General features: G+C 36.6%; 1 protein-coding gene across 3 annotated transcripts in view; it reads left to right on the top strand.

Moving 5' to 3' along the window:
• Positions 1-26,752, top strand: part of CNTLN (centlein) — a 336,853-nt gene that overhangs the window by 251,362 nt on the left and 58,739 nt on the right. The gene's annotated exons all lie outside the window — the stretch shown is intronic.

The following is a 26,752-nucleotide window of genomic DNA, read 5'->3' as shown; positions in this document are numbered from 1 at the left end:
ATATTTTAAAAATGGATATTTTGTTTTACATGTGTTGTTTGGTTCATATTTGTGTTAGACATGTCTGAGTTTTAAAATTTCCCAGACACTGCTAACTGATGAAATGTTTAATATCTAGATTTCTTAAATAAGGTCTTATTAAGAAGAACTCCAAATCTTTTGACAAGTATTTTAGTAGAATTCCTTTTCCACTTAGTTTTTTTCTTTACCTTAACATTTTTATGTCATATTTATTCTGTTATATCTTAGATTTTAAAAGCAGGCTCCATAAATTCATTTAGCTCGCCCATTTGCCCATGTCTAAAACTTTCCATTTATCATTCTAAATCACATTATTAACTAGTAATTGCCCCAGCTCTTCTTTGCAAATACTAGTATAAAATGTGAAGATTTTAATATAAATATCTATATTAATGTGTTCCTATAACACATATATTTTTACTCAGGTGAGCTGAGTTTTCTGTAACAATTTTTAGACACAGTATACCTTACTGCTGGTTATCATAATTTAATCTTAAAGCAAATAAAAAAGAACAGATTATTCCTTAAGTCTCTATTCTTTTTAAAATTTTTTTATTGAAGTATAGTCGATTTACAATGTTGTGTTAATTTCTGCTGACAGCAAAGTGACTCAATAATACATATATATTCTTTTTCATATGCCTTTCTGTTATGGTTTTATCACAAGGAATTGAATGTAATCCCTGTGCTATACAGCAGGACCTTGTTTATCCATCCTGTATATAATAGCTTGCGTCTACTAATCCCAAACTCCCAATCCTTCCTTTCCCCACCCCTCCTCCCCCTTGGCAACCACAAGTTCTCTATGTCTCTGAGTCTCTTCTGTTTCATAGATATGTTCATTTGTGTTGTATTTTAGATTTCATATATAAGTGATATCATATGGTATTTGACTTTCTCTTTCTGACTTACTTCTCTTAGTATGAAAATCCCTAGGTCCAACTGTGTTGCTGCAAATGGCATTATTTCATTCTTTTTAATGGCTGAGTAATATTCCATTTTGTGTGTGTGTGTGTGTGTGTGTGTGTGTGTGTGTGTGTGTATACCACATCTTTATCCATTCATCTGTCAATGGACATTTAGGTTGTTTCCATGTCTTGGCTATTGTAAATAGTGCTGCTCTGAACATAGGGGTGCATGTATCTTTTTGAATTATAGTTTTGTCTGGGTATATCCTCAGGAGTGGGATTGCTGGATCATATGGCAACTCCATTTTTAGTTTTTAGAGGAACCTCCTTACTATTTTCCATAGTGGTTACAACAATGTACATTCCCACCATCAGTGTAAGAGGATTCCCTTTTCTCCACACCCTCTCCAGCATTTGTTATTTGTAAATTTTTAATGATGGCCATTCTGACTGGTGTGGGTTGGTACCTCACTGCAGTTTTGATTTTCATTTCTCTAATAATTAACAATGATGAGCATCTTTTCATGTGCCTATGAGCCATCTGTATGTCTTCTTTGGAGAAATGTCTACTTAGGTCTTCTGCCCTTTTTTGATTGAATTTTTCTTTGCTGTTGTTGTTATTGAATTGTATGATCTGTTTGTATATTTTGGAAATTAAGCTTCTATTGGTCACACCATTTGCAAATATTTTCTCCCAGTTGGTAGGTTGTCTTTTTGTTTTGTTTATGGTTTCCTTTGCTGTGCAAAAGCTTGTAAGTTTGATTAGTTCCCAATATTATTGTTTATTTTTGCTTTTATTTCTGTTGCCTTGGGAGACTGCTTAAGTATCCATTCTTAAAGGTATTTGTGTGTATAAGGAATGATTTATTGTTTACACAAAAGTAATATTTTCATCGTTCTAGAAAATAAATTTTAAACCACTATCACACATAATTTTAAATTATAAATTCCCTACTTCCAATATCTAGTGGTTTGATTCAAGCAATGCTTAGAAATGTTTTACTTATAAAAGATTAGTGGTATAATAGTTGTACTAACAGGAACTGTGTTTGGCCTTTATTCCAAGAGTGGACTTATACCCAATCTTGACCCATGTTCCACACTTACACTGGAAGTTACTTTTTATGATCTGGTTTTTATAAATGTATTAACACTTGTTTTGTGACCTAACATATAGTAGATCTTGGAGAATGTTCCATTTGCACTTGATAAGAATTTGTATTTTGCTGTTGTTGGGTTGGGTGTTCTGTATATATCTCTTACATGTAGTTGGTTAATACTGATGTTCAACTCTTCTGTTGTTGCTGGTTTTCTGTTCAGTTTTGTCAATTATTGAGAGTGAGGTAAATGAAGTATCAATTATTGAGAGTGGGTAAAATCACCCACTATTATTATTTTTGGCAGTAACTTTAATGAAACATAATTCACATACCAGACAATTCTATCATTTAATTCAGTGGTTGTTACAATATGGACAAAGTTGTGCAACCATCACCAAAATCAATTTTAGAACATTTTCATAACGTCAGAAAGAGACCCTGAACCCTTTGCTTATCATCCTTCCATTTCCCCATCTCTCTGAGCCCTAGGCAATCACTAATCTACATTCTGTTTATTTGGATTTGCATATTCTAGACATTTAATATAGATGGAATCAACAATATCTGGCCTTTTGTGTCTGGCTTCTTTCACTTAGCATAATGTTTTCAAAGTTCATCCATGTTGTAGCATATATCACTATTAGTGTAAGGACTTTGAAAATTTACTCTTCCATAAAAACAATGGAAAAAAGGGCAAAAATTGTTGAGAATCAACATTTTCATAACACTGGGTACAGAACCAAGTCTTCTAAGCGTTAATGTAATATTCCTAAGGGAATTAATAGATGGTTCAAGGAAGTTACAGGTTTTCTAAGCTGAAAAGATGAATTCCTTATCTTTAAAAAGATTGAAGATCAAGCAGAGGTATTTTACATGAAAACTATAAAGCATTTTATAGAGACTCTGTGTGCATATTAGGGATCACTTACAATTCTTCAGTGAAACTCTGGAAATTAACCATACTTGCAAGGATCTAAGGAGTGTTTATTCAAGAAAAACAAATGTGTCTAGATAAGAACAGGAAACTTTGATGGAACAGGCATTTTAATTTGTCCCAGGTCAGCAATAGTCTTGGAAAAATAATAGTGCATGTTCCCCATGCATCCTGGCAGCTACCAGAAGAAGCAGAATGGAACTGGAGCTCCTTGTAAGCCTCATTCCCAATCAATTGTCATTATTTGCTCTATCCAGTGGTTCTCTGGAAGACCCCAGGCACTCTGATCTCATTCAGTGTGGACAGCTCTCTTCTCGGCAGGGAGGGGTTGGTGGATGGGGTTGTCAGCTACAGTACAGGCAAGTGTCTTAACTTCAGGTTGCCTGAGGGTGATGGATTCCAGTTTTCGTCAAACAATATATTAACCAAATAGCTTGAATGGGGAATGAGATGCCCATAAGAGTTTTGAAAGGCTCTGACATATTCTTGGGAATCTAGAGGACACATGCATTCATAGAGCTATGTGCATGCTCAGAAAAGAAATGAGAAAACCCAATCTCTTGCCTCTATCTTACCTTAAGACACCATATAAGAAGACAGTCAATGTTAAGGCAGTATTATTCATAGCAGCATTATTAATAATAGCCAAAAGGTAGAAACAACTGAAATGTCCGTTTGTTAGTGAGCGGATAAACAGATTGTGATATATTCATACAAGGAATATTATTAAATCACCAATATTAGTGAAATATTGACACACAATATAATATGAAAGAATCTTAATTTTTTCTTCTTTTTGGGTGCGCTGGGTCTTCGTTGCTGCACGCAGGCTATCTCTAGTTGTGGCTAGCAGGGGCTACTCTTCATTGTGGTGCACGGGCTTCTCATTACGGTGGCTTCTCGTTGCGGAGCACAGGCTCTAGGTGTGCAGGCTTCAGTAGTTGTGGGTCGTAGGCTCAGTAGTTGTGGGTCGTGGGCTCAGTAGTTGTGGCTCACGGGTTCTAGAGCACAGGCTCAGTAGTTGTGGCACTCAGGATTAGTAGCTCTGCAAGATATGGGATCTTCCTGGACCAGGGCTCAAACCCATGTCCCCTGCATTGGCAGGCAGACTCTTATTTTTTTTTTTCATATCTTTATTGGACTATAAATGCTTTACAATGTTGTGTTAGTTTCTGCTATACAACAAAGTGAATCAGTTATATGTATACATATATCCCCATATCCCCTCTTTCTTGAGCCTCCCTATCACACCCCTCTAGGTCATCACAAAGCATCAAGTTGATCTCCTTGTGCTATGCAGCAGCTTCCCACTAGCCATCCATTTTACATTTGGTAATGTATATATGTCAGTGCTACTCTCTCACTTCATCCCAGCTTCCCCTTCCCACCCTGTTCCCTCAAGTCCATTCTCTACATCTGTGTCTTTATTCCTGCCCTGCCACTAGGTTCATCAGTACCACTTTTTTCAATTCCATATATATGGGTTAGCATACGATATTTGTTTTTCTCTTTCTGACTTACTTCACTCTGTATGACAGATTCTAGGTCCATCCACCTCACTACCAAAAACTCAGTTTCATTCCTTTCTATGGCTGAGTAATATTCCATTATATATATGTGCCACATCTTCTTTATCCATTCATCTATTGATGGACATTTAGGTTTCTTCCACGTACTGGCTACTGTAAATAGAGCTGCAGTGAATACTGTGGTACATGACTCTTTTTGAATTATGGTTTTCTCGGTGTATATGCCCAGTAGTGGGATTGCTGGGTCATATGGTAGTTCTATTTTTAACTTTTAAGGAAACTCCATACTGTTCTGCATACTGGCTGTATCAATTTAAATTCCCACCAACAGTGCAGGAGAGTACCCTTTTCTCCACACCCTCTCCAGCATTTATTGTTTGTAGATTTTTTGATGATGGCCATTCTGACCAGTGTGAGGTGATACTTCATTGTAGTTTTGATTTGCATTTCTCTAATGATTAGTGATACTGAGCATTCTTTCATGTGTTTATCAGTAATCTGTATATCTTCTTTGGAGAGATGTCTATTTAGGTCTTCTGCCCATTTTTGGATTGGGTTGTTTGTTTTCTTGAGCTGCATGAGCTGCTTGTATATATATATATATATTTTTTTTTTTTTTTTTTTTGTGGTACGCGGGCCTCTCACTGTTGTGGCCTCTCCCGTTGTGGAGCACAGGCTCCGGACGTGCAGGCTCAGCGGCCATGGCTCACGGGCGCAGCCGCTCCGTGGCATGTGGGATCTTCCCGGACTGGGGCACGAACCCGTGTCCCCTGCATCGGCAGGCGGACTCTCAACCACTGCGCCACCAGGGAAGCCCACTGCTTGTATATTTTGGAGATGAATCCTTTGTCAGTTGCTTAATTTGCAAATATTTTCTCCCATTCTGAGGGTTGTCTTTTCGTCTTGTTCAAGGTTTCCTTTGCTGTGCAAAAGCTTTGAAGTTTCATTAGGTCCCATTTGTTTATTTTTGTTTTCATTTCCATTTCTCCAGGAGGTGGGTCAAAAAGGATCTTCCTGTGACTTATGTCATAGAGTGTTCTGCCTATGTTTTCCTCTAAGAGTTTTATAGTGTCTGGCCTTACATTTAGGTCTTTAATCCATTTTGAGTTTATTTTTGTGTATAGTGTTAGGGTGTGTTTTAATTTCATTCTTTTTGATTTGTCTATCCATTTATCCCAGAACCACTTATTAAAGAGGCTGTCTTTTCTCCACTGTGTATATTCCTGACTCCTTTATCAAAGATAAGGTGACCATATGTGCATGGGTTTACCTCTGGACTTTCTATCCTGTTCTATTGATCTATTTTTCTGTTTTTGTGCCAGTACCATACTGTCTTGATTAGTGTAGCTTTGTAGTATAGTCTGAAGTCAGGGAGCTGGATTCCTCCAGCTCCGTTTTTCTTACTCAAGATTGCTTTCGCTATGCAGGGTCTTTTGTGTTTCCATACAAATTGTAAAATTTCTAGTTCTAGTTCTGTGAAAATTGCCATTGGTAATTTGATAGGGATTGCATTGAACCTGTAGATTGCTTTGGGTAGTATAGTCGTTTTCACAGAATTGATTCTTCCAATCCAGGAGCGTGGTATATCTTTCCATCTCTTTATGTTATCTTTGATTTCTTTCATCAGTGTTTTATAGTGTTCTGAGTACCGGTCTTTTGCCTCATTAGGTAGGTTTTTTATTTTTTTGTTGCGATGGTAAATGGAATTGTTTCCTTAAATTCTCTTTCTGATCTTTCTTTGTTAGTGTTAGTGTATAGTGTAATGCAAGAAATTTCTGTGCGTTAATTTTGTATCCTGCTACTTTACCAAATTCATTGATTAGCTCTAGTAGTTTTCTGGTCACATCTTTGGGATTTTCTATGTATAGTATCATGTCATCAGCAAACAGTGACAGTTTTACTTCTTCTTTTCTGATTTGGTTTCCTTTTATTTCTTTTTCTTCTCTGATTGTAGTGGCTAAAGCTTCCAAAACTATGTTGAATAATAGTGGCAAGAGTGGACATCCTTGTCTTGTTCCTGATCTTAGAAGAAATGCTTTCAGTTTTTTACCATTGACAATGATATTTGCTGTGGGTTTGTCATATATACCTTTTATTATGTCGAGGGAGGTTCCCTCTGTGCCCAGTTTCTGGAGTGTTTTTATCATAATTGGGTGTTGAATTTTGTCAGAAACTTTTTCTACATCTATTGAGATGTTCATATGGTTTTTATTCTTTAATTTGTTAATATGGTGTATCACATTGATTGTTTTACGTTTATTGAAGAATCCTTGCATCCCTGGGATAATCCCACTGGATCATCGTGTATGATCCTTTTCATGTGTTGTCGGATTCTATTTGCTAGTATTTTATTGAATATTTTTGCATCTATGTTCATCATTGATATTGGTCTATAATTTTCTTTTTTTTGTAGTATCTTTGTCTAGTTTTGGTATCAGGGTGATGATGGCATCATAAAACGAGTTTGAGATTGTTCCTCCCTCTGCAATTTTTTGGAAGAGTTTGAGGAGGATAGGTGTTAACTCTTCTCTAAATGTTTGATAGAATTCACCTGTGAAGCCATCTGGTCCTGGGCTTCTATTTGCTGGAAGATTTTTTTTTATGTTTTTTTTTTTCTTAACATCTTTATTGGAGTATAATTGCTTTACAACGTTGTGTTAATTTCTGCTTTATAACAAAGTGAATCAGCTATACATATACATATATCCCCATATCTTGCGTCTCCCTCCCACTCTCCCTATCCCACCCCTCTAGGTGGTCACGAAGTACCAAGTTGATCTTGCTGTGCTATGCAGCTGCTTCCCACTAGCTATCTGTTTTACATTTGGTAGTGTATATGTATCGGTGCTACTCTCTCACTTCGTCCCAGCTTACCCTTCCCTCTCCCTGTGTCCTCAAGTCCAGTCTCCATGTCTTTATTCCTGTCCTGCCCCTAGGTCCTTCAGAACCTTTTTTTTTTTAGATTCCATATATATGTGTTAGCATATGATATTTGTTTTTCTATATCTGACTTATTTCACTCTGTATGACAGACTCTAGGTCCATCCACCTCACTACAAATAACTGAATTTCTTTTTATGGCTGAGTAATATTACTTTGTATATATGTGCCACATCTTCTTTATCTGTTCATCTGTTGATGGACACTTAGGTTGCTTCCATGTCCTGGCTACTGTAAATAGTGCTACAATGAACATTGTGGTACATGACTCTTTTTGCATTATGGTTTTCTCAGGGTATATGCCCAGTAGTGGGATTGCTGGGTCGTATGGTAGTTCTATTTTTAGTTTTTTAAGGAACCTCCGTACTGTTCTCCATAGTAGCTGTATCAATTTACATTCCCACCAACAGTGCAAGAGGGTTCCATTTTCTCCACACCCTCTCTGCTGGAAGATTTTGTTTTCTATAAATGTATTTATTTTATTTATTGATTATTATTTTTGGCCTTGTTGTGTCTTCATTGCTGCACGCGGGCTTTGTCCAGTTGCGGTGAACAGGGGCTACTCTTTTTGCAGTGCACAGGCTTCTCATTTTGGTGGCTTCTCTTGCTGTGCAGCACAGGCTCTAGGCGTGCAGGTTTCAGTAGTTGTGGCACACAGACTCTAGAGCACAGGCTCAGTAGTTGTGGCGCACAGGCTTAGTTGCTCTGCAGCATGTGGGATCTTCCCGGACCAGGGATCGAACCCATGTCCCCTGCCTTGGCAGGCGTTTTCTTAACCACTGTGCCACCAGGGAAGCCCTGGAAGATTTTTAATTACAGTTTCAATTTCATTACCTGTGATTGGTCTGTTTATATTTTCTAATTTTTCCTTGTTCAGTCTTGGAAAGTTGTACTTTTCCAAGAATTTGTCCCTTTCTTCCAGGTTGTCCATTTTATTGGCATATAGTTGCTTGTAGTAGTCTCTTATGATCTTTTATATTTCTGCGGTGTCAGTTGTAATATCTCCTTTTTCATTTCTAATTTCATTGATTTGAGTCCTCTCCCTTTTTTTCTTGATGAGTCTGGCTAAAGCTTTATCAATTTTGTCTGTCTTCTCAAAGAACCAAATTTTAGTTTTATTGATCTTTGCTATCATTTTATTCTTTTGTATTTCATTTCTTTCTACTCTGATCTTTATGATTTCTTTCCTTCTCCTAACTTTGGGTTTTCCTTGTTTTTCTTTTTCTAGTTGCTTTACGTGTAAGGTTACATTGTTTATTTGAGATTTTTCTTGTTTCTTGAGGTGAACTTGAAATCCTATGTACTTCCCTCTTAGAACTCCTTTTGCCGCTTCCCATAGGTTTTGGATTGTCGTGTTTTCATTGTCATTTGTTTCTCAGTATTTTTTTATTTCTTCTTTGATATTTTCAGTGATCTCTTGCTTATTTAGCAGTGCACTGTTTAGCCTCCATGGATTTGTGTTTTTTACTGTTTTTTTCCTGTAATTGATTTCTAGTCTCATAGCGTTGTGGTCAGAAAAGATGCTTGATAATATTTAGTTTTCTTAAATTTTCCAAGGCTTGATTTGTGACCCAGTATGTGGTCTATTCTGGAGAATGTTCCATGTGCACTTGAGAAGAAAGTATATTCTTTCACTTTTGGGTGGAATGTCCTAAAAATATCAATTAAGTCTGTCTGGTCTGTTGTGTCATTTAAAGCTTGTGTTTCCTTATATTTTTTCATTTTGGATGATCTGTCCATGTTGAAAGTGGGGTGTTAAATACTGTGATTGTGTTACTGTCAATTCCCCTTTTTATGGCTGTTAGCATTTGCCTTGTGTATTGTGGTGCTCCAATGTTGGGTGCATAAATATTTAAAATTGTTATATCTTCTTCTTGGATTGATCCCTTGATCATTCTGTAGTGTCCTTCTTTGTCTCTTGTAATAGTCTTTATTTTAAAGTCTAATTTGTCTGATATGAGAATTGCTACTCCAGCTTTCTTTTGATTTCCATTTGTAGGGAACATCTTTTTCCATGCCCACACTTTCAGTCTGTACATGTCCCTAGGTCTGAAGTGGGTCTTTTGTAGGCAGCATATATACGGGCCTTGTTTTTCTATCCATTCAGCCAGTCTGTGTCTTTTGGTTGGAGCATTTAATCCATTTACATTTAAGGTAATTATCAACATGTATGTTCCTACTACCATTTTCTTAATTGTTTTGGGTTTGTAGTTGTATGTCTTTTCCTTCTCTGGTGTTTCATGCCTACAGAAGTACCTTTAGCATTTGTTGTAATGCTGGTTTTGTGGTACTGAATTCTCTTAACTTTTGCTTGTCTGTAAAGGTTTTAATTTCTCCATTGAATCTGAATGAGATTCCTGCTGGGTAGAGTAATCTTGGTTGTAGTTTTTTCTCCTTCATCAGTTTAAATATGTCCTCTGAGTCCCTTCTGGCTTGCAGAGTTTCTGCTGAAAGATCAGCTGTTAACCTTATGGGGATTCCTTTTTATGTTATTTGTTGCTTTTCCCTTGCTACTTTCAATATTTTTTCTTTGTATTTAAGTTTTGATTGTTTGATTAATATGTGTCTTGGCGTGTTTCTCCTTGGATTTATCCTGTATGGGACTTTGTGCTTCCTGGAGTTGATTGACAATTTCCTTTCCCATATGAGGGAAGTTTTCAATATAATCTCTTGAAATATTTTCTCAGTCCCTTTCTTTTTCTCTTCTTCTGAGCCCCCTATAATTCAAATGTTGGTGCACTTGATATTGTCCCAGAGGTCTCTGAGACTGTTCTCAATTCTTTTCATTCTTTTCTCTGTATTCTGCTCTGTGGTAGTTATTTCCACTATTTTGTCTTCCAGGTCCCTTATCCTTTCTTCTGCCTCAGTTATTCTGCTACTGATTCCTTCTAGAGAATTTTTAATTTCATTTACTGTGCTGTTCATCCTTGTTTGTTTGCTCTTTAGTTCTTCTAGGTCCTTGTTAAATGTTTCTTTTATTTTCTCCATTATATTTCCAAGATTTTGGATCATCTTTACTATCATTACTCTGAATTCTTTTTCAGGTAGACTGCCTATTTCCTCTTCATTTGTTTGGTCTGGTGGGTTTTACCTTGCTCCGTCAGCTGCTGTGTATTTCTCTGTCTTTTCATTTTGCTTAACTTACTGTGTTTGGGGTCTCCTTTTCACAGGCTGCAAGTTCGTAGTTCCTGTTGTTTTTGGTGTCTCCTCCCACTGGGTAAGTTTGGTTCAGTGGGTTGTGTAGGCTTCCTTTTGGAGGGGACTGGTGCCTGTGTTCTGATGAATGAGGCTGGATCTTATCTTTCTGGTGTGCAGGACTGCGTCTGGTGGTGTGTTTTGAGGTGTCTTTGACCTTACTATGATTTTAGGCAGCCTGTCTGCTAATGGGTGGGGTTGTGTTCCTTTCTTGCTAGTTGTTTGGCATGGGGTGTCCAGCACTGGAGCTTGCTGGTCGGTGAGTGGAGCTGGGTCTTAGCGTTGAGATGGAGATCTATGGGAGAACTCTCACCTATTGATGTTATGAGGGGCCGGGAAGTCTCTGGTGGACAGATGTCATGAACTCAGCTCTCCCACCTCAGAGGCTCAGGCCTGACACCAGCCCGGAGCACCAAGACCCTGTCAGCGACATGGCCAGGTACATGGGGAGTTCTTGCCTTTTGGAAATTCTGAGGTCTTCTGCCTGTGTTCCGTAGGTGTTCTGTAGGAGTTGTTCCACATGTAGATGTATTTTTGATGTATTTATGGGGAGGAAGTTGATCTCCACGTCTTACTCCTCTGCCACCTTGAAGATCCTTCAGATGGATGAACCTCATTCAGAGATTCAATGCTTACAACTTTATATCCTCCAAATTCAACAAAAATCACTTTCAATGGAAACCCACTGTACAATTGCTTAGGATTATTTTCTGTTGTCTGAACCTCTTCTTGTGCAAGTCTTCTGGGACTGCTGCACAGAGCCTACTTCCATCTAAGCCGAAAGCCCATTCTAGACTCTTTTGTGACTCACATTGCAGGCCTCTGACTTCTCAACCATCCTTCCTCACAAACTATCCATCCACCCTTTAAAACTCTTCCATCCACAAGCCCCAAGAGAAGAGGATTCGTACAGGCAGGAAGTGCACCTTCTAAAGTAGTTTTACCCGTCTGCCCTCCAAGTCCATCTCTACAGCTCTCATGTCTGCCAGGCACTCCCCAGAGCTAAATAAGGGAAAAGGCACCGCTTGAGGGCCAACGGCCTAGTCAACCAGCTGCCTGGACCGTGGGGAGGAGAGTCTTGATGAATTCTTGATTCCCCTGCCCCCTGAATCAGATACAGCTAAATTCTGCAACAGCAGATTTTTCTTCTCAGAAACTTTTTTGGTAACATCCATCTGAAACAAAGCAGGTTCATTTTAGGATTTGAGTTTTCAAGTTTGCTTCGTCTCTTGTCCAATTACATAAACCAATTAATCTTAAATAAGTTTAATCTATCCCCAAATAAAGGACTTTTGCCAAGTGTCAGAATCTGGCATTAAAAACCACAGAGCATAACCTAGTCAACAAATACTTTGGGTCTTTAGGTTAATTTAGCAAATAAACATTGAACATGATAACTACTAAGTCTGAAGTAAACCATATAATTTTGTATTTTGTGGATCTCCAAAACACCATTTTCGTCTACAGAGATTTATATGGTTACTATTGTATCCTAAACTTATATTTGTCTTTGCTTTATATTTATTTACATAACAGCCTTTATTAAAAAGATTGAAGGTGTTTATAGTTCAGGACCCATTTTTTTTCTGTCAGGAATTGTAGAATTTTAAATAGCCTCATTTCCATTTTTATGATCTGTGTTCATGCCTCGTAATAATGAAGTCGAAAACTAGTACTCTTTTATTGTACTTCATTGTTAATCTCCAGAGTTTTCTTTTATCTTACCCCAATAGCTTGTGTAGTACACATTCCTTGTAGGGTATTCAGTTTATATATGTCAGATTCTCTAGGGCCATGGCTTTTGCCAGATGAAGCACTTTTGATTTTGAGGCTGATGAAACACAGTGCTATTATTGATCTGTGCATGACATAGCCTGTCTCTCTCCTAGCAGAGTGTAGCAACATTTATCCAGGAATTTGTGAAATGTCACTCGGATCATGTTCGAAAGGTAAACTGTGCAAAAACCAGGATCCGAGCTGACAATCCATGTGGAATTGGACGTGACCGTCTTATTCCTATGTCCTATCTTCTAGATGAACCAAGTGATATTTGTAACAAAATGTCTGTGCCTTTTATTAGACTTTGTTAGGAACTATTATTATCACTCAGAACACAATGTACTGTAAAATCATACTCCCTATACTGTTTTCAGATTCACTTGTGATCTTACCACAGAAAATATTAAGAAAATGTGACCTGAAAACATCACTTAGAAATTTAGTCTCTGTTTATAATGAACCAGTGTTATAATATACTGCACAGTCTTATATTCCTAGTAGTGTTTTCACTTTGTATCAATATACTTTTAGGAAAGTATCTCTCATTAAAGTATCAACATAACTGGAAATGACAAATTATAACATTTTTCTCACTATGGGATTATTATGATTTTTAAATATGCATATATTTTAGTGTTTGATTTTAAATGCCTAAAAGATTGGTTTGCACATGGATAGTTATGTATGTTTATATTGGTTATAATTCAATTTAGTTTAATGCACCAAATACATGTAAGACTCTCTAATAATGGGATATTCAATAATGAATTAAACATGATCCTTGTCCCCTGTATAAGATACATTAGGGAAGTTGGACATGTGTACCATTGTACAAGGAAGCTCTTATATATATAGCATGTATGTAATATATACCATGGACATGTAGTGGACAAAGACAGACTGTTATTCATTGATGTCATTATTTAGTAAGGCTTTTGAAGGTGATGGCATTTGGGCTTAGACTTAAAATTTGATTTGATTTTGAAAGGTTTGTGTGTAGAACAAAATCATTAGAAGAAAGAAAGCTTGGAAAAGCATCAAGGTGAGAAAGTAGATTGTTGAGACTAATGAGTAATCCAATATATCTGTGGTTTTCAACCCTAGCTGCATGCTGTCCTCACCTGGGGAGTTTTAAAAATACCTATGCCCAGGTCTTATGCTAGACCAATTAAATTAAAATAACTGGGGTGGTCCCTGCACCTTGCTAGTTTTTGAAAGCTCTCAGATGCTTCTGATATACAGTGAGGACTGATACTAAAGTTCAAGAGAACAGAAATTCAATGCAAGTAGCTAGGTAAGAGATAGTTTAAATATCAAGGCAAAAGATGATAAGTATTTAGACAATACTAATAGAAGCAGAAAAAGTTAGAAAAAGAGCAGGAGATTTTGTATTGGTTTAACACACAGAGTTTGATGACCAATCATATAGGGAAAGGTTTAAAAAGTTAAGTCTTTAAGGTACCAGTGAGGATTCTAATTAAAGTGAACAGAAAGTTGATGATAGAATATATTTGACAGTATAATATACTAATTATTGTGGGGTAGTGGGAACCTTATATGAAAACATACCAAGAAAGTTGGATTAAAATATAACAATTATTCTTATAAATGCACACCAGAATTTGCCAAAAAATAAATGTAAAACCCTAGGGGCTAAAAATCATATTGACAGCTTACCATTGTAGCCAAGTGCAATTTGTCACTGAAATGAAGATATCAAGTGAGCAGTAGGATAACTGAGTATAAAATTTAGAGGAGAGAGCTGGGCTGGAGGTATGAATTTTGGAGTTAGGAGTATTTAGATTATATTTAAAAACATGAGGCTGGATGGGATCACCTAGGGAATGAAGGCAAATAGGAAAAAAAAGAGGTACCAGGTCTGAGCCCTGGGGCCTCCAAACCTTAGAGTTTGGGCAGATGAGGAAGGTCCAGAAAAGGAGAGGCCAGTTAACTAGAAAGAAAACCAAGAGAAAAGAGTATTGAAGAAGCCAAATGATGAAAATATTTTGAGACGTGAACAACCATCTGTCAAATGCTGCTGATTAGGATGAGTCCATGAGAAGAACTGAGAAATGACAAGAGAAGGAGAATAATTGAAGAATGTAATTAAATGTGCATGTATTTTAGTTATTTCAATGAGTTTTGCTATTAAGGGAATCAGAAAGCTTCTAAAATATAAACATTTAATAACTTAGGTTCAAAATAAGTAATGTAAAAATTGATAACTTCAGCACTTTTAAGATAAAGCTGAAAAAAAGTCATTAAGGATATACATTATTTGAAGAAAGCAATAAAAAGTCTTGCTGTAAATATTTACCACAAATGGTCACATTACTAGGCCAAAACACAGCTCTCCACAAATTTCAAAAATTTTGTATCATATTAAAAATATTGCCTAACACAAGTGAAATTAGAAATCAATTTAAAAAGTTAAGTTTAAAAATTCTGATGCAAACTTATAGAGACATTTCTGAATAACTAATGGGTCAAAGAAGAAGATAAAATGAAAGTTGAGAAAATACTTCATACTAAATGATAATGAAACAATACATATCAAAACTTATAGAATGCAGGCAAACTGCTACCTATATGGAAATGTATACCTTTAAATACTTATACTAAAACTACAGAAAAGCTAAACTTTGATCAGCTAACCATTCAATTTAAGAATGAGGAATTGAACAAACCCAAGGAAAATAGAAGGAAATATTAACATAAGGGTAAAAGTTAATATTGTAGAAAGCAAAGATGCAGTAGACATGATCAAGAAAAACCAAAGTTGGATCACTGAAACTAATAAATTGACGAACAATAACCCGTGTTGATGTGGATGTAAATGAATTGGAACTTTTATACATTGCTGATGGGAATGTAAAATGGAACAGCTATTTTGGAAAACAGTTTGGCAGTTCCTCAAAAGGTAAAATGTAGAATTACCGTATTACCCAGCAATTTCATTCCTAGATATATACCCAAGAGAAGTGAAAACATAAGTTCACACAAAAATGTGTACATGAATGTTTATAGTAGCATTATTCATAATAGCCCAAAAGTGGAAACAACCCAAATGCACATCAACTGATGAATAGAGAAACAAAATATCCGTACAGTGGATTATTGCTCTGCAATACAAAGGATTGAAGTAGTGACACATGCTGCAACATGAATGATGAACTTTGAAAACATGCTAAATGGAAGAAATAGTCACAGAAGACCACATATAGTAATATTTCATGTATGAAATGTCCAGAAGAGGCAAAATCTATAGAGATAGAATTTAGGTTAGTGATTGTGTAGGCCCCGGGATGGGAGAGGAGTGTCTGTTAATGGGCATGAGGTTTCTTTCTGGTATGGATGATGGAAATGTTCTAAAATTAGTCTGTGGTGACAGTTGCACAAGTCCATAAACATACTAAAAGTCATTCAGTCATACACTTAAAAAATGGGTGAATTTTATGGTATGTAAACTATACCTTAATAAAGTTCTTAATAAAAGAAGTAATACTATATTATGAACACTTAGGTGAAATTGAAATTTGAGTTTCACATTTAAGTTCTACCAGGCATACACAGTTTTCCAAAGAGTAGAAAAAGTAGAAACAAATTCCTTCTAATTTTATGAGGGTAATGTAACTTTGACAATACAAGATAAAAAAATGTTAGAAATGGAAATTAATGTGAACATAGTTGTAACACTGATTTCCAAACCCTTGGTAAATCTAATCAGACAGTGTATTTTAAAAAGTCATGAATAAGCCAGGAAATCCCAGAAATAAAAAGTTTGATTAGAAAATTTATCCATGTGATTTACCACCATAACAAAGAAAGGAAGAAAATATGTTAAACATGCAGAAAATCTGGGGTAACATCAACAAGATGGAAGAATAGGAAGCACCAGACCTTCTTTTTCCCACAGAGACACCATTTCAATAACAATACTCGGACCAGTTCCTTTTGTGAGAAATCCAGAAACCAGCCAAGAGGCACCTGCACCCCTGGCAAGTACACAACCAGCTGCACTGCAGTTGCTTGGGAAATTTGTGGCACTGTCTTGGCAGAGTCCTACCCTCTGGCACACCACCTTGTGATCTGGGGGAAACTCCCAGTTCCCAGCTTCTCCCCAGGGAGGGAAAAAGTATACTGGACCTTAAGCCTGCCTGGAGGATGGGCTTCTTTCTCACCTGTCTCTGCTGATGGGACCTGCCATACTCTAGATACCTGGGGGCCACTGAGAACCAAAAAAAGCTGTATGGCATGCTGCTGTTCCAGAGGACCCGTGGCACAGCAGACAGGTGATATAGCTTGGTGGCCTCTCCCTCAGAGAGAAGAAGAATGGAGTGTGTGTCCAGAATTCTGGCTTTTCAGGAGCTGCCTGAGGGACGAGTATCTATTTAGCCCAGCTTGGGGCACTGAAGGAACTGGACATACTCTAGGTAGATGTCTGGGTGCTGCTGAGAGCAAAAAGAGCTACGTGGCATGCTACTATTTCTGAGGACCCCAGTACAGAAGACAGCAGAGGGAGCAAGAGTTTATCAGCTCCTGAAGAAAAAAAAAGGAAATACCTCTAATTAGAAATCTACACACAGAAGTTTAGGAGAAGTCACATCCACAGAAAAGATTTGAGTGTTCCCAGAATCTCTAGCTGGACTGACTGATGAAGCTCTTTCCTTATGCAAAGCCAATCCATAAAGACCAGAAGAGGTAGATATTTCTTCAAGTTCATGGATAACAACAGAAAGTTACAAGGAACACAAGGAGACAGTAAAATGGCCCAATCAGAGGAACAAAATAAATCTCTAGAAATCTACCCTAAAGAAACAGGCATATTAGTTATCTGAAAAAGAATTTAAGATAACCATCATAAAGATGTTCAGTGAGCTCAAAAAATGATTCTTGGACAAAATGAGAATTTCAACAAGAGATAGAAAATGTAAAAAAGAAACAAATTTTGGAACTGAAGAATATAATAATTGATCTGAAAGTTCACTAGAAGGTTCAACATCAGACTTTATCAAGCAGAAAATAGAATCAGTGGAATAAAAGACAGGTCATTTGAAATTATCCAGGCACAGGAGTAAAAAGAAAAAAGAATGGAAAAGAGTAAAGAAAGCCTAAGGAGCTTATGGGATATATCAAGTGGACTAATACTGTGGGAGTCTCAGAAGGAGAAGAGAGAGGGAAAGGGGCAGAAAGCTTATCTAAAGAAATAATGGCCAGAAGAAAAATCTGCCAACCAACATATTATATCTGGCAAAATAGCCCTTCAAAAATGAAGGAAAGGGCTTCCCTGGTGGTGCAGTGGTTGAGAGTCCGCCTGCCGATGCAGGGGACACGGGTTCATGCCCCAGTCTGGGAAGATCCCACATGCTGCGGAGCGGCTGGGCCCGTGAGCCATGGCCACTGAGCCTGCGGGTCTGGAGCCTGTGCTCTGCAACGGGAGAGGCCACAACAGTGAGAGGCCCATGTACCGCAAAGAAAAAAAAAAAAGGAAAAATATTGGGAGATGGGGATTGACATATATACACTAATATGTATAAAATAGATAACTAATAAGAACCTGCTGTATAAAATAAATAAATAAAATAAAATGAAGGACAAATAAAGACTTTCCCAGATAAACAAAGGCTGAGGGAGTTTATCACCACTAGATCTGTCCTACAAGAAATGCTTAAAGGAGCCCTTCAAGTTGAAACAAAAAGATGCTAAACAGCAACATGAAAACATATGAAATTATGAAGCTCACTTGGTAAAGGAAAATATATAGACTATATAGATGAATACAGAATATTGTGATACTATAATGATAGTGTGGAATCATTTTTAGTGTTGGCATAGAGGTTAAAAGACAAATGTATGTAAAAAACTATAACTGTAAAATTATGTTAATGGGCAGACAATATGAAAAGATGTAATTCGTGGGCTTCCCTGGTGGCGCAGTGGTTGAGAGTCTGCCTGCAGATGCAGGGGACACGGGTTCGTGCCCTGGTCCGGGAAGATCCCACATGCCGCAGAGCGGCTGGGCCCATGAGCCATGGCTGCTGAGCCTGAGCATCTGGAGCCTGTGCTCTGCAACGGGAGAGGCCATAACAGTGAGAGGCCCGCGTACCACACAAAAACAAAACAAAACAAAACAAAAAAAAGATGTAATTTGTAACATCAATAACATAAAATGTTTGGGAAGGAGAAGTAAAAGTGTAGAATGTTGTATTTAATTGAAGTCAAGTTGTTATCAGCTTAAAATAGTTTGTTATAACTATATGATGTTTTATGTAAGCCCCATGGTAACCACAAAGACTATACCTATAGAAGATACACCGAAAGAAATGAGACAGAATCAAAGCATGCCACTACAAAAATAACAAAATACAAAAGAAGATAGGAAGAGAGGAAAATAAAAACAAAAGAGCTATTAGATAGACAGAAAACAACAGAATGGCAATAGTAAGTCCTTTCTTATCAATTATGACTTTTAAGTCCTTTCTTATCAATTTAACTGAATTTACATTTACTCCCCAATCAAAAGACAAAGAGTGGCTAAATGGATTTTAAAAAAAGCAAGATCCAACTGTACTAAACTCATAAATTTGTTAAGGTAGATCTCACGTTATATGATTTTTACCACAATGAAAAAAATTACAGATAATTTTTTGATACAATTAAATACCTGTTCATGATAAAATTCTCTTAGTAAACTAGAAATAGCTGAGAACTTTCTTACTGTGTTAAGTATATACCAAAACCTTGAAACAATCATCATACTTAATGGTGGGAGTTAGAAGCATTCTTTTTAAAACCAGGAAGAAGACATTTATACCTACCATGACTGCTTGTCTTAGACATTGTGCAGGAGGGCACATGACTGCTTGTGTTAGACATTGTGCTGGAGGGCACAGGCAACACACTAAGATAAGAAAAAGAAATGAAAGTTAAAACTATTAGAAATGAAGAAACAAAACTGTCATTAGTTCCAAGCACTATGCTTGTCTGTACAGAACCTCAAGACAAATTACTAATAGATTTCAGCAAGATTGCTAGATATAAAATCAATATATGCTACGATGAGATTTCTATTCACCAGCCTTCAACAAATGTGCTATTTTTAAAAAGAAATATTATTTAAGTTATAGCAGGAATTATATGGTATCCAGTTATGGAAGATGGAACCCAAATTCAGAGATGTTAAAATGTGAAGAAGGAATGTCTTAAAAGCACTATATGTCTTTTGGAAATACACACATATGTATTAAAAGTATAAGGAAATAACAGGGAATGATAAACACCAAAATGTTCAGGATAGTGATTATATCTGGTCAGTCAGAGGGGATAGGATCGTGGCCTTCAATTCTATTAGTAATACATTGTCTTTGTTGAGTGATTGATAAAGGGACATTCGTTATATATATATTTTTATTTATGTATTACATATTTGAAATATTTCATAAAAAATAAAAAAAGAAACCTATTGATGCCATTATCCCAGAGAAAGATGCTGGGAGTGGAACAAATCTTTGCAGCAAGACAAAAGGTTTGTGGGAGTATAAGCAGACGTGGAGTCAGAGAAGGAGAAGGTGGGAGAGTGTTGTAACAGAAACAAGGGAGGGAATGTTTCCAGTAAGAAAAAGGAGAAGAGTTGGTCAATGGTGTCAGATGCCATAGAGGAATAGAAAATAGGACAACTGAGAAGAGGTTTTTGGACATGTTTTTAGATGGCTTTATTAGCAGGACTCTTGATAGCAAGTGACAGAAACTGAACTCTAAATAAGGAGAAAAAAAAAAGCTCACAAAATCAAAGGATAAACTGAAGAGAATAGACTTGGGAAGAATAGCATTAACTAGAACCAGACACTAATGTCTTTAAAGGTTTCTCTTTATCTCATGTGTCTTCCTCTTAGACCAGCTGTCTCCATATGGCTCTGGCCTTGGGTACCAGCCATGTGGTAACATCCTTAGAGCTTAGACACCAGAGAGGAAAGCGATTTTTCTTTCTCATGTTATGTAAGAATTAAGTATTATGAGCAGTTTTTAATTGTCTAGACTCTGGCTTCCATTTAGTAACAGTACTATATATGTGGGCATTAGTTTCCTCAGGCCAGTCCACTAAGGCCTTTTTGTGCAATAAAATACAGTGCATTAAGAAGCAATTATCACCCCACTAGGATGGAAAAAAACAAAGTATTGAAATCTATTGCTTAGGAAAAAAAAATTTAATTGGGGAGAATGAGGCAGACTTCATGAGACTTCTACGGATATTCTAGAGTTTGATAGCCTCTGTTCCTGATAACTCAATCACTGTCTGTAACTTCATTTGAAATTTTATGGCTGTTCTTTATGTAGATACAGATACAGTATTATTATCACCCTGAAACACCAACTGTTGTTTTTAGTGATTTGGCATGTTTATTTCTTTTTCTCTTTTTTCTTAAGTAACCGAAGAAAAAGTATTGATAAAAGTGGTAGAGGAAAAATAAAGAGAATATGTGTATACAGTACCTGTGAGGAATAGATATTTCTGTTTCGAATTAGCTGAGTTTAAGCAATAGAAAGCAGGAGAAAGAGAGTGAAAAAGAGGGATTTAGAAAGACATTGCTCAGTTTCTCTTCAGGACATCAGATGGCCCTGCCATCTTCTCGCATTTCTATTGGGGAAGGGAATCAGAATGGGAATGCATTGCAACTTGGTGGTCATCGGTAAGCATGCCATGTGTAGATCAAATATCTGGAGGGCTGAAACTGAACTTATAATATTACCTTATGAACATTGAGAAATTCCTATAATAGTGACAATGCTGAATTATTCTGGATATACTTTCGGTTACATATATCTGTCTCTGTATTTAATATGTGGTATGTATGTTTTAAGGGGAATTTTATCTTAGTAACTACAGTAGAGGATTTGAAATAATAACAAACCTACAGTTGAGCAGTTCTTGCTATGAATAAACCAAACATTGATTGTTTTTCCATGAATACTTGAAAGTCAGTTGTATTAGTTAGTTTTCCAAGTTTCACATATAATACATTTTTGCTGATTCTTTTTCTGTAGTTGTGGAAACAGAAGTTTAAGCAATGTGGTTTAACTTCAGTCCAGTTAAAATTCATCAGTTTTGTTATTCAGATTATTTTGAAACACACTATATTGCTAGTATCACATAGATTAATAGTTACTATAAATGCCTATTACATCAAAGCTATGAATACAAATAAAAAGATACATGTTAAATGTATTTAGTATTGGGGGCTGTTTTAAAAATTAAAAGTGTTAGTAAGCTCTTTTAAACAATTTGACATTTGAAATAATAGTGTTGATTTTCATTTTGAGAAATAATATTCAGACATATTTACAGAATAATTATTGGGCATTATCTGGAACTTACAAAGGATAAGGGCATTGAATTAATTTTACTCCTTGTAAATGTTATGAGAGTAGCATATCTCTTATCCATATGCAGATATCCATATTTCTTTGATAGAATCTAATTTGAGCACATCAGGACAGATTGTCATTTTCAGTACCATAAAAACTGCTTTGTTAATTGCAAACCATATTTAGTATGACCTTATAACAAAGTAGCACCTTAAGTGTCACGCTTTGTCTTTAATCTGCACACTAGAGCTGGGTTCATCTGTACTAGACAACTGCACTTCATGAAAAGAGTTTTTTTCTTGGTAGGCAATTAGCAGTAATTAGGAAGATTCACCTCAGTAAGATGTCAACATGAGATTGTTTAAAATAAAGTTGAATGTCAGTGACTTAAAAAGAAAAGTTCTTCTGACACATAGGTATGGCATGTGAAACATGAAATGTTATTTTAACTTTTCTGCTTATTATTCATGCACAATATTATTTTGTCATTCAGACGCTACACTGACAGAGTGTAAAGGGTGTTAAAATAGTGCTGCTAGAATAAAGAGAGGATTAATCTACCATTGGCCAATTAGCCAAAGGGTACTTAATGGTCTCTAAAGGCTACTGAAGTCTAACTACTAGCAAAAGCATTGGTAAAAAGTCCTCTATATTACCTTCATTTGCTTGACATTTTGTGAAACATAGTATAGGCTTTTAATAACTGAATTTGTCATAAAATAGTTTATAAATGAGTGTTGTTGTAACTATATTTTTCATAAGAAAATTTTGTTACATAAATAATTCCACCTCTGCCTAAGATCTTTGTTCTTTTTTTTCTTTTTTTTTTTTGGGTTGGTGGTTTTTAATTCTTTTTCTTGAATATCTCAGGTATCATAACGAAGGAAAATGCACGTTTTAAATTTAAAACACTTGCTACTAACTTGGAAGGGTTATTAATCTGAACTATTTATCTTTCTAGATAAGTACTTTTATGGAAAATATTTTGCTAGTGACCTAGAAATTTATGTACTTTTCTTTGTAACTCATATGTTTTAATTAAGTGACTGTGCTTTTAGTCATACATGGATGACATGCAGAATTTTATTTCTTTCAGTTTTATTCCTTGTAAAAGAAAAATTTTCCCAATGAAAGAATATTAATACTATCCACAGGAGGGAGAAATATCATTAAGATCACGGTGACTTTCTAGGAGAGTCTTGCCTATAGAATTTACATGGATATTGTTCAACTAGAATTTTCTCTTCAGTCTCTTTTGCTTTAGTTCTGGTAACGAAATCCTTATGTTATAATTTTTTTAAGATCATAATATAGGATTTTTAAAATTGCTGCCTCTGCTTAAATGTGAACCAGAAAAAAACTGATTGTGAGATATAAATGAACTTATGTATTCAATATGAAATGATTTCATTCACTATTCTCAGTTCTATGCAGAATTCAAGATTAAAGATTTTGGTGAAGTAATTGGAAACAGACCATTTCCAATAAATGATTGCTTTTCCCTACTTGGACTGTCAAGGCCTTTGGGTTTCAAAAGGAGAAAGAAAATTAAGAGACTCCACTATCATTATAGATGGAAACGAGCCCTCACTTTCTCTGGTTACTTATTGACCTTTTCTAACATTTGACATCTCACCTTTGCCCCAGCGTGGACTGGAAAGAATCCTTCTGCCACCAACTATTTCCTCCATAGACTTCCCAGAAATCCTGCTCCTGTGACCCTGACATTCACCCTCATGTTAAGCTGGGTTTTCTAGCATTTCCATGTGTCTACTTTTCAGATCCCACTATCCCAACTAAGAACATTTTCAAATTTTTTAAATGGTTCATTATTTTAAGTTTCTAATCCAGTGGTGAAAAATATATGAGGAGAACTGAATAGTGTTTTTCAATGCTATGAAGTCGTTACTGTCCAGGAAAAAAAAAAAGTTAGGTCAGAATCAACCTTTTATTAGAAATGAAAAGTTATACCGCATTCTATTCCTTTACTGCTCCTAAACTAGTTGAACACTCAAAACCATTTTCTTTACACAACTAGTATCATGTCCATTGAATAGGCAGATGTTGAATATTTTATTCTTTGGAGACAGCAGGATCAGAGAGTCTCTAAAAATATATTGTTTGGGGGGTGATTAGGGAAATGATTCTTTCCGGTTTTATTTTTTTCTAAGCCCTTTTCTTCTTTTCATTTGGGCTATAAGAATGTTTTCCACAGGCCCTGTTTTATTTTTTTGATAATTCATTCTTGAACATTAAAATGTTTACCGAGGCTCCCTGCTGGAGAAGAGACCCTCCATCTCATCAGGACTGCCCTGAATTTACTCAGCAGTTTCTGATAGATGCCTTCTCTAGAGTAAAAGTTGGAAAGCAGGATGATTGTGTATCTAGCCATGGCCTTTAATGTTATATCGAGCTTCCAGGAAACTTTTGACAAAACAAATCAGGAGGAGTACACGGAAGGAAACTGGCGGTAACTCGCATTTACCAGACAGGATTTGAAGGCAGCAGCAGTTCCCTTAGCTCCCCGATTTGTTTCTCCATAGCACTTACTGTAGTTTATCATGATATATTTCTAGGTTATAGACTGGTAACTACCTAAAGGCAAGGATTATAACTTTTTTATCATTGAATATATAGAGCTAATACAGTGCCTACCACATAGTATGTAAAAAGGAATGAATCACAGATATTGAGTCAGGTCCTGAAGGTAGATCTTACCTAGCAAAATCTTGCAGAAAATATCAAGTTGGGGCCCAGAATAAACAAAAGGCATGAATGAACTCCCATGTAAGAGAATAAAGGAGAGTACAACCAGGGAGCCTTATCTACCCTGTTCATGGGATTACTGTTGAGAGCAACAAAAGGAAACTTCTGGCCAGAGGCTCTTTGCTTGGCAATTAAACTACAAAATGCAGATCTGGAAGAGGCAATTTATATTTCTAGCATAGAAACTGGAACAGTTTTTTTAGAGCTATTGAAAAAATAAACACAAAATTATGGATGAGGAAAAGAAAAACCAGAGTGAGGATGTTATACAAACTATGTACTGTGGATTCAGGACACTTGCTTAAGAGAAGGTAGGGAGGCAATAAGGGAAAAAGGAATAGGTTCAAAAAAAGGGGCTGCTTTTTAAAATTTGGGATTCATACTAGTTTTCCATGTTATGTAACAAATTACCACAAATTTAGCAGCTTAGAAACGATATACACATTACCTCACAGTTTCCATAGTCAGGAGTCTGGCACAGGTTAGTGGCATCCTTTGCTCAGAGTATCACAAGCAGCCAAGCTGCCTTTCTTTCTGGAGTTCAGGCTTTTCTTCCAAGCTTCTGTGTTTGTTGGGAAAATTTAGTTCCTTGTGGTTGTAGGACTGAAGTACCTGTTTTCTTGCTCAAGGACCATTCTCAGCTCCTGAGGTCTTCCTTAGGGCCTTAACGTTATAGCCCCCTCTGTAGTCCTCTCATAACATGGCAACTTACTTCTTCAAGGCCAGCAGGAGAATCTTACCTCTGGCCAAAAGAGCCCCTGGCTTTTTTTTAAAGGGCTCACCTGATTATTCACCAGCCAGGGTAATCTCACTTTTGATTAACTCAAAGTCATGTGACTAGGGACCATAATTTACATCTACAGAATCCCTTTGCATATAACATAATGCAAATAGTGTAATCATGGGAGTGATAGCCTGTCATATTCACAGTTCCAACACACATACAAGGGCATAGGCCATTGGGGGTCATCTAAGAATTCTGCCTACCACAGTGCTCATTACTGAATAATGAATTCTCTAATATTTCCATGTTTCTTCTTATAGTTGCTTAGAGGGTTCTTTCCTCTTTAGAGACTTATGCTTCTTCAATGTTATATTTAAATAAATAATAACTAGTATCTCATTGTAAACTTTTATAGTGTTAACTTCTATTTTATAACCTTTGGTTAAATCAATACAAATCTCAGTATTATTCTCATTGACATCAACTTTTAAGTTGAAATCGATTTTAAAAAGATTGTAGAGGGGGCTTCCCTGGTGGCACAATGGTTGAGAGTCCACCTGCTGATGCTAGGGACACGGGTTCGTGCCACGGTCCGGGAAGATCCCACATGCTGCGGAGCGGCTGGGCCCATGAGCCATGGCTGCTGGGCCTGCGCGTCCAGAACCTGTGCTCCACAACGGGAGAGGCCACAACAGTGAGAGACCCGCATACCGAAAAAAAAAAAAAAGATTGTAGAGGAACTGCACCTGTATCCTAGTAGGGAATCCTAAGTTAAGATCAAACAAATAACTGTCACTTAAGACAAAGTAAAGTTTCTGTCATGAGAGAAATTACAGAATTATTTGGTATTTGTATGTGTGTGTATGTATGTAACACAGCTTTTTATTAATTCAGGTCCTCAGCCTTTAGGACACTTCTTAGACTCTGTATGGTAGCATTTTCCACAAGCTAATAATGCTAACAATAATACTGTAAATTTAAAGTTTACCAAGTGCTATCACAGATTTAAAAAAAAATTCTGCCCTCAAGATTACCTTTGCTAGGTAAGCAAGCATCATCTCTGGGTTTTTTTTCTTTTTTTGTTTGTTTGTTTGTTTGTTTTTTGCGGTACGCGGGCCTCTCGCTGTTGTGGCCTCTCGCGTTGCGGAGCACAGGCTCCGGACGCGCAGGCTCAGCGGCCATGGCTCACAGGCCTAGCTGCTCCGCGGCATGTGGGATCTTCCCGGACCGAGGCACGAACCCGTGTCCCCTGCATCGGCAGGCGGACTCTCAACCACTGCGCCACCAGGGAAGCCCCATCTCTGTTTTTAAACAGAGAAACAGTCAAGTGCTTGCTCAGTGTCACTCAGCTGGTAAGCAGTAGACCCCAAATTAGAATCCAGAAATTATGACTCTTCTATGTGTTTTAATATTATTTATGATTTTAATGTAATATGACTTAAATATTTTTAAATCTTTGGACATGGAAAGGTAATAATATAGAAACAGGAATC

This window comes from Monodon monoceros, unplaced genomic scaffold (genome assembly GCF_005190385.1).
Source record: "Monodon monoceros isolate NGI ecotype Baffin Bay Population unplaced genomic scaffold, NGI_Narwhal_1 Super_Scaffold_5, whole genome shotgun sequence".
Classification (NCBI taxonomy): domain Eukaryota; kingdom Metazoa; phylum Chordata; class Mammalia; order Artiodactyla; family Monodontidae; genus Monodon; species Monodon monoceros.
Note: the sequence above shows the minus strand (reverse complement) of the source record. Positions and strands in the feature narration are given on the sequence as shown.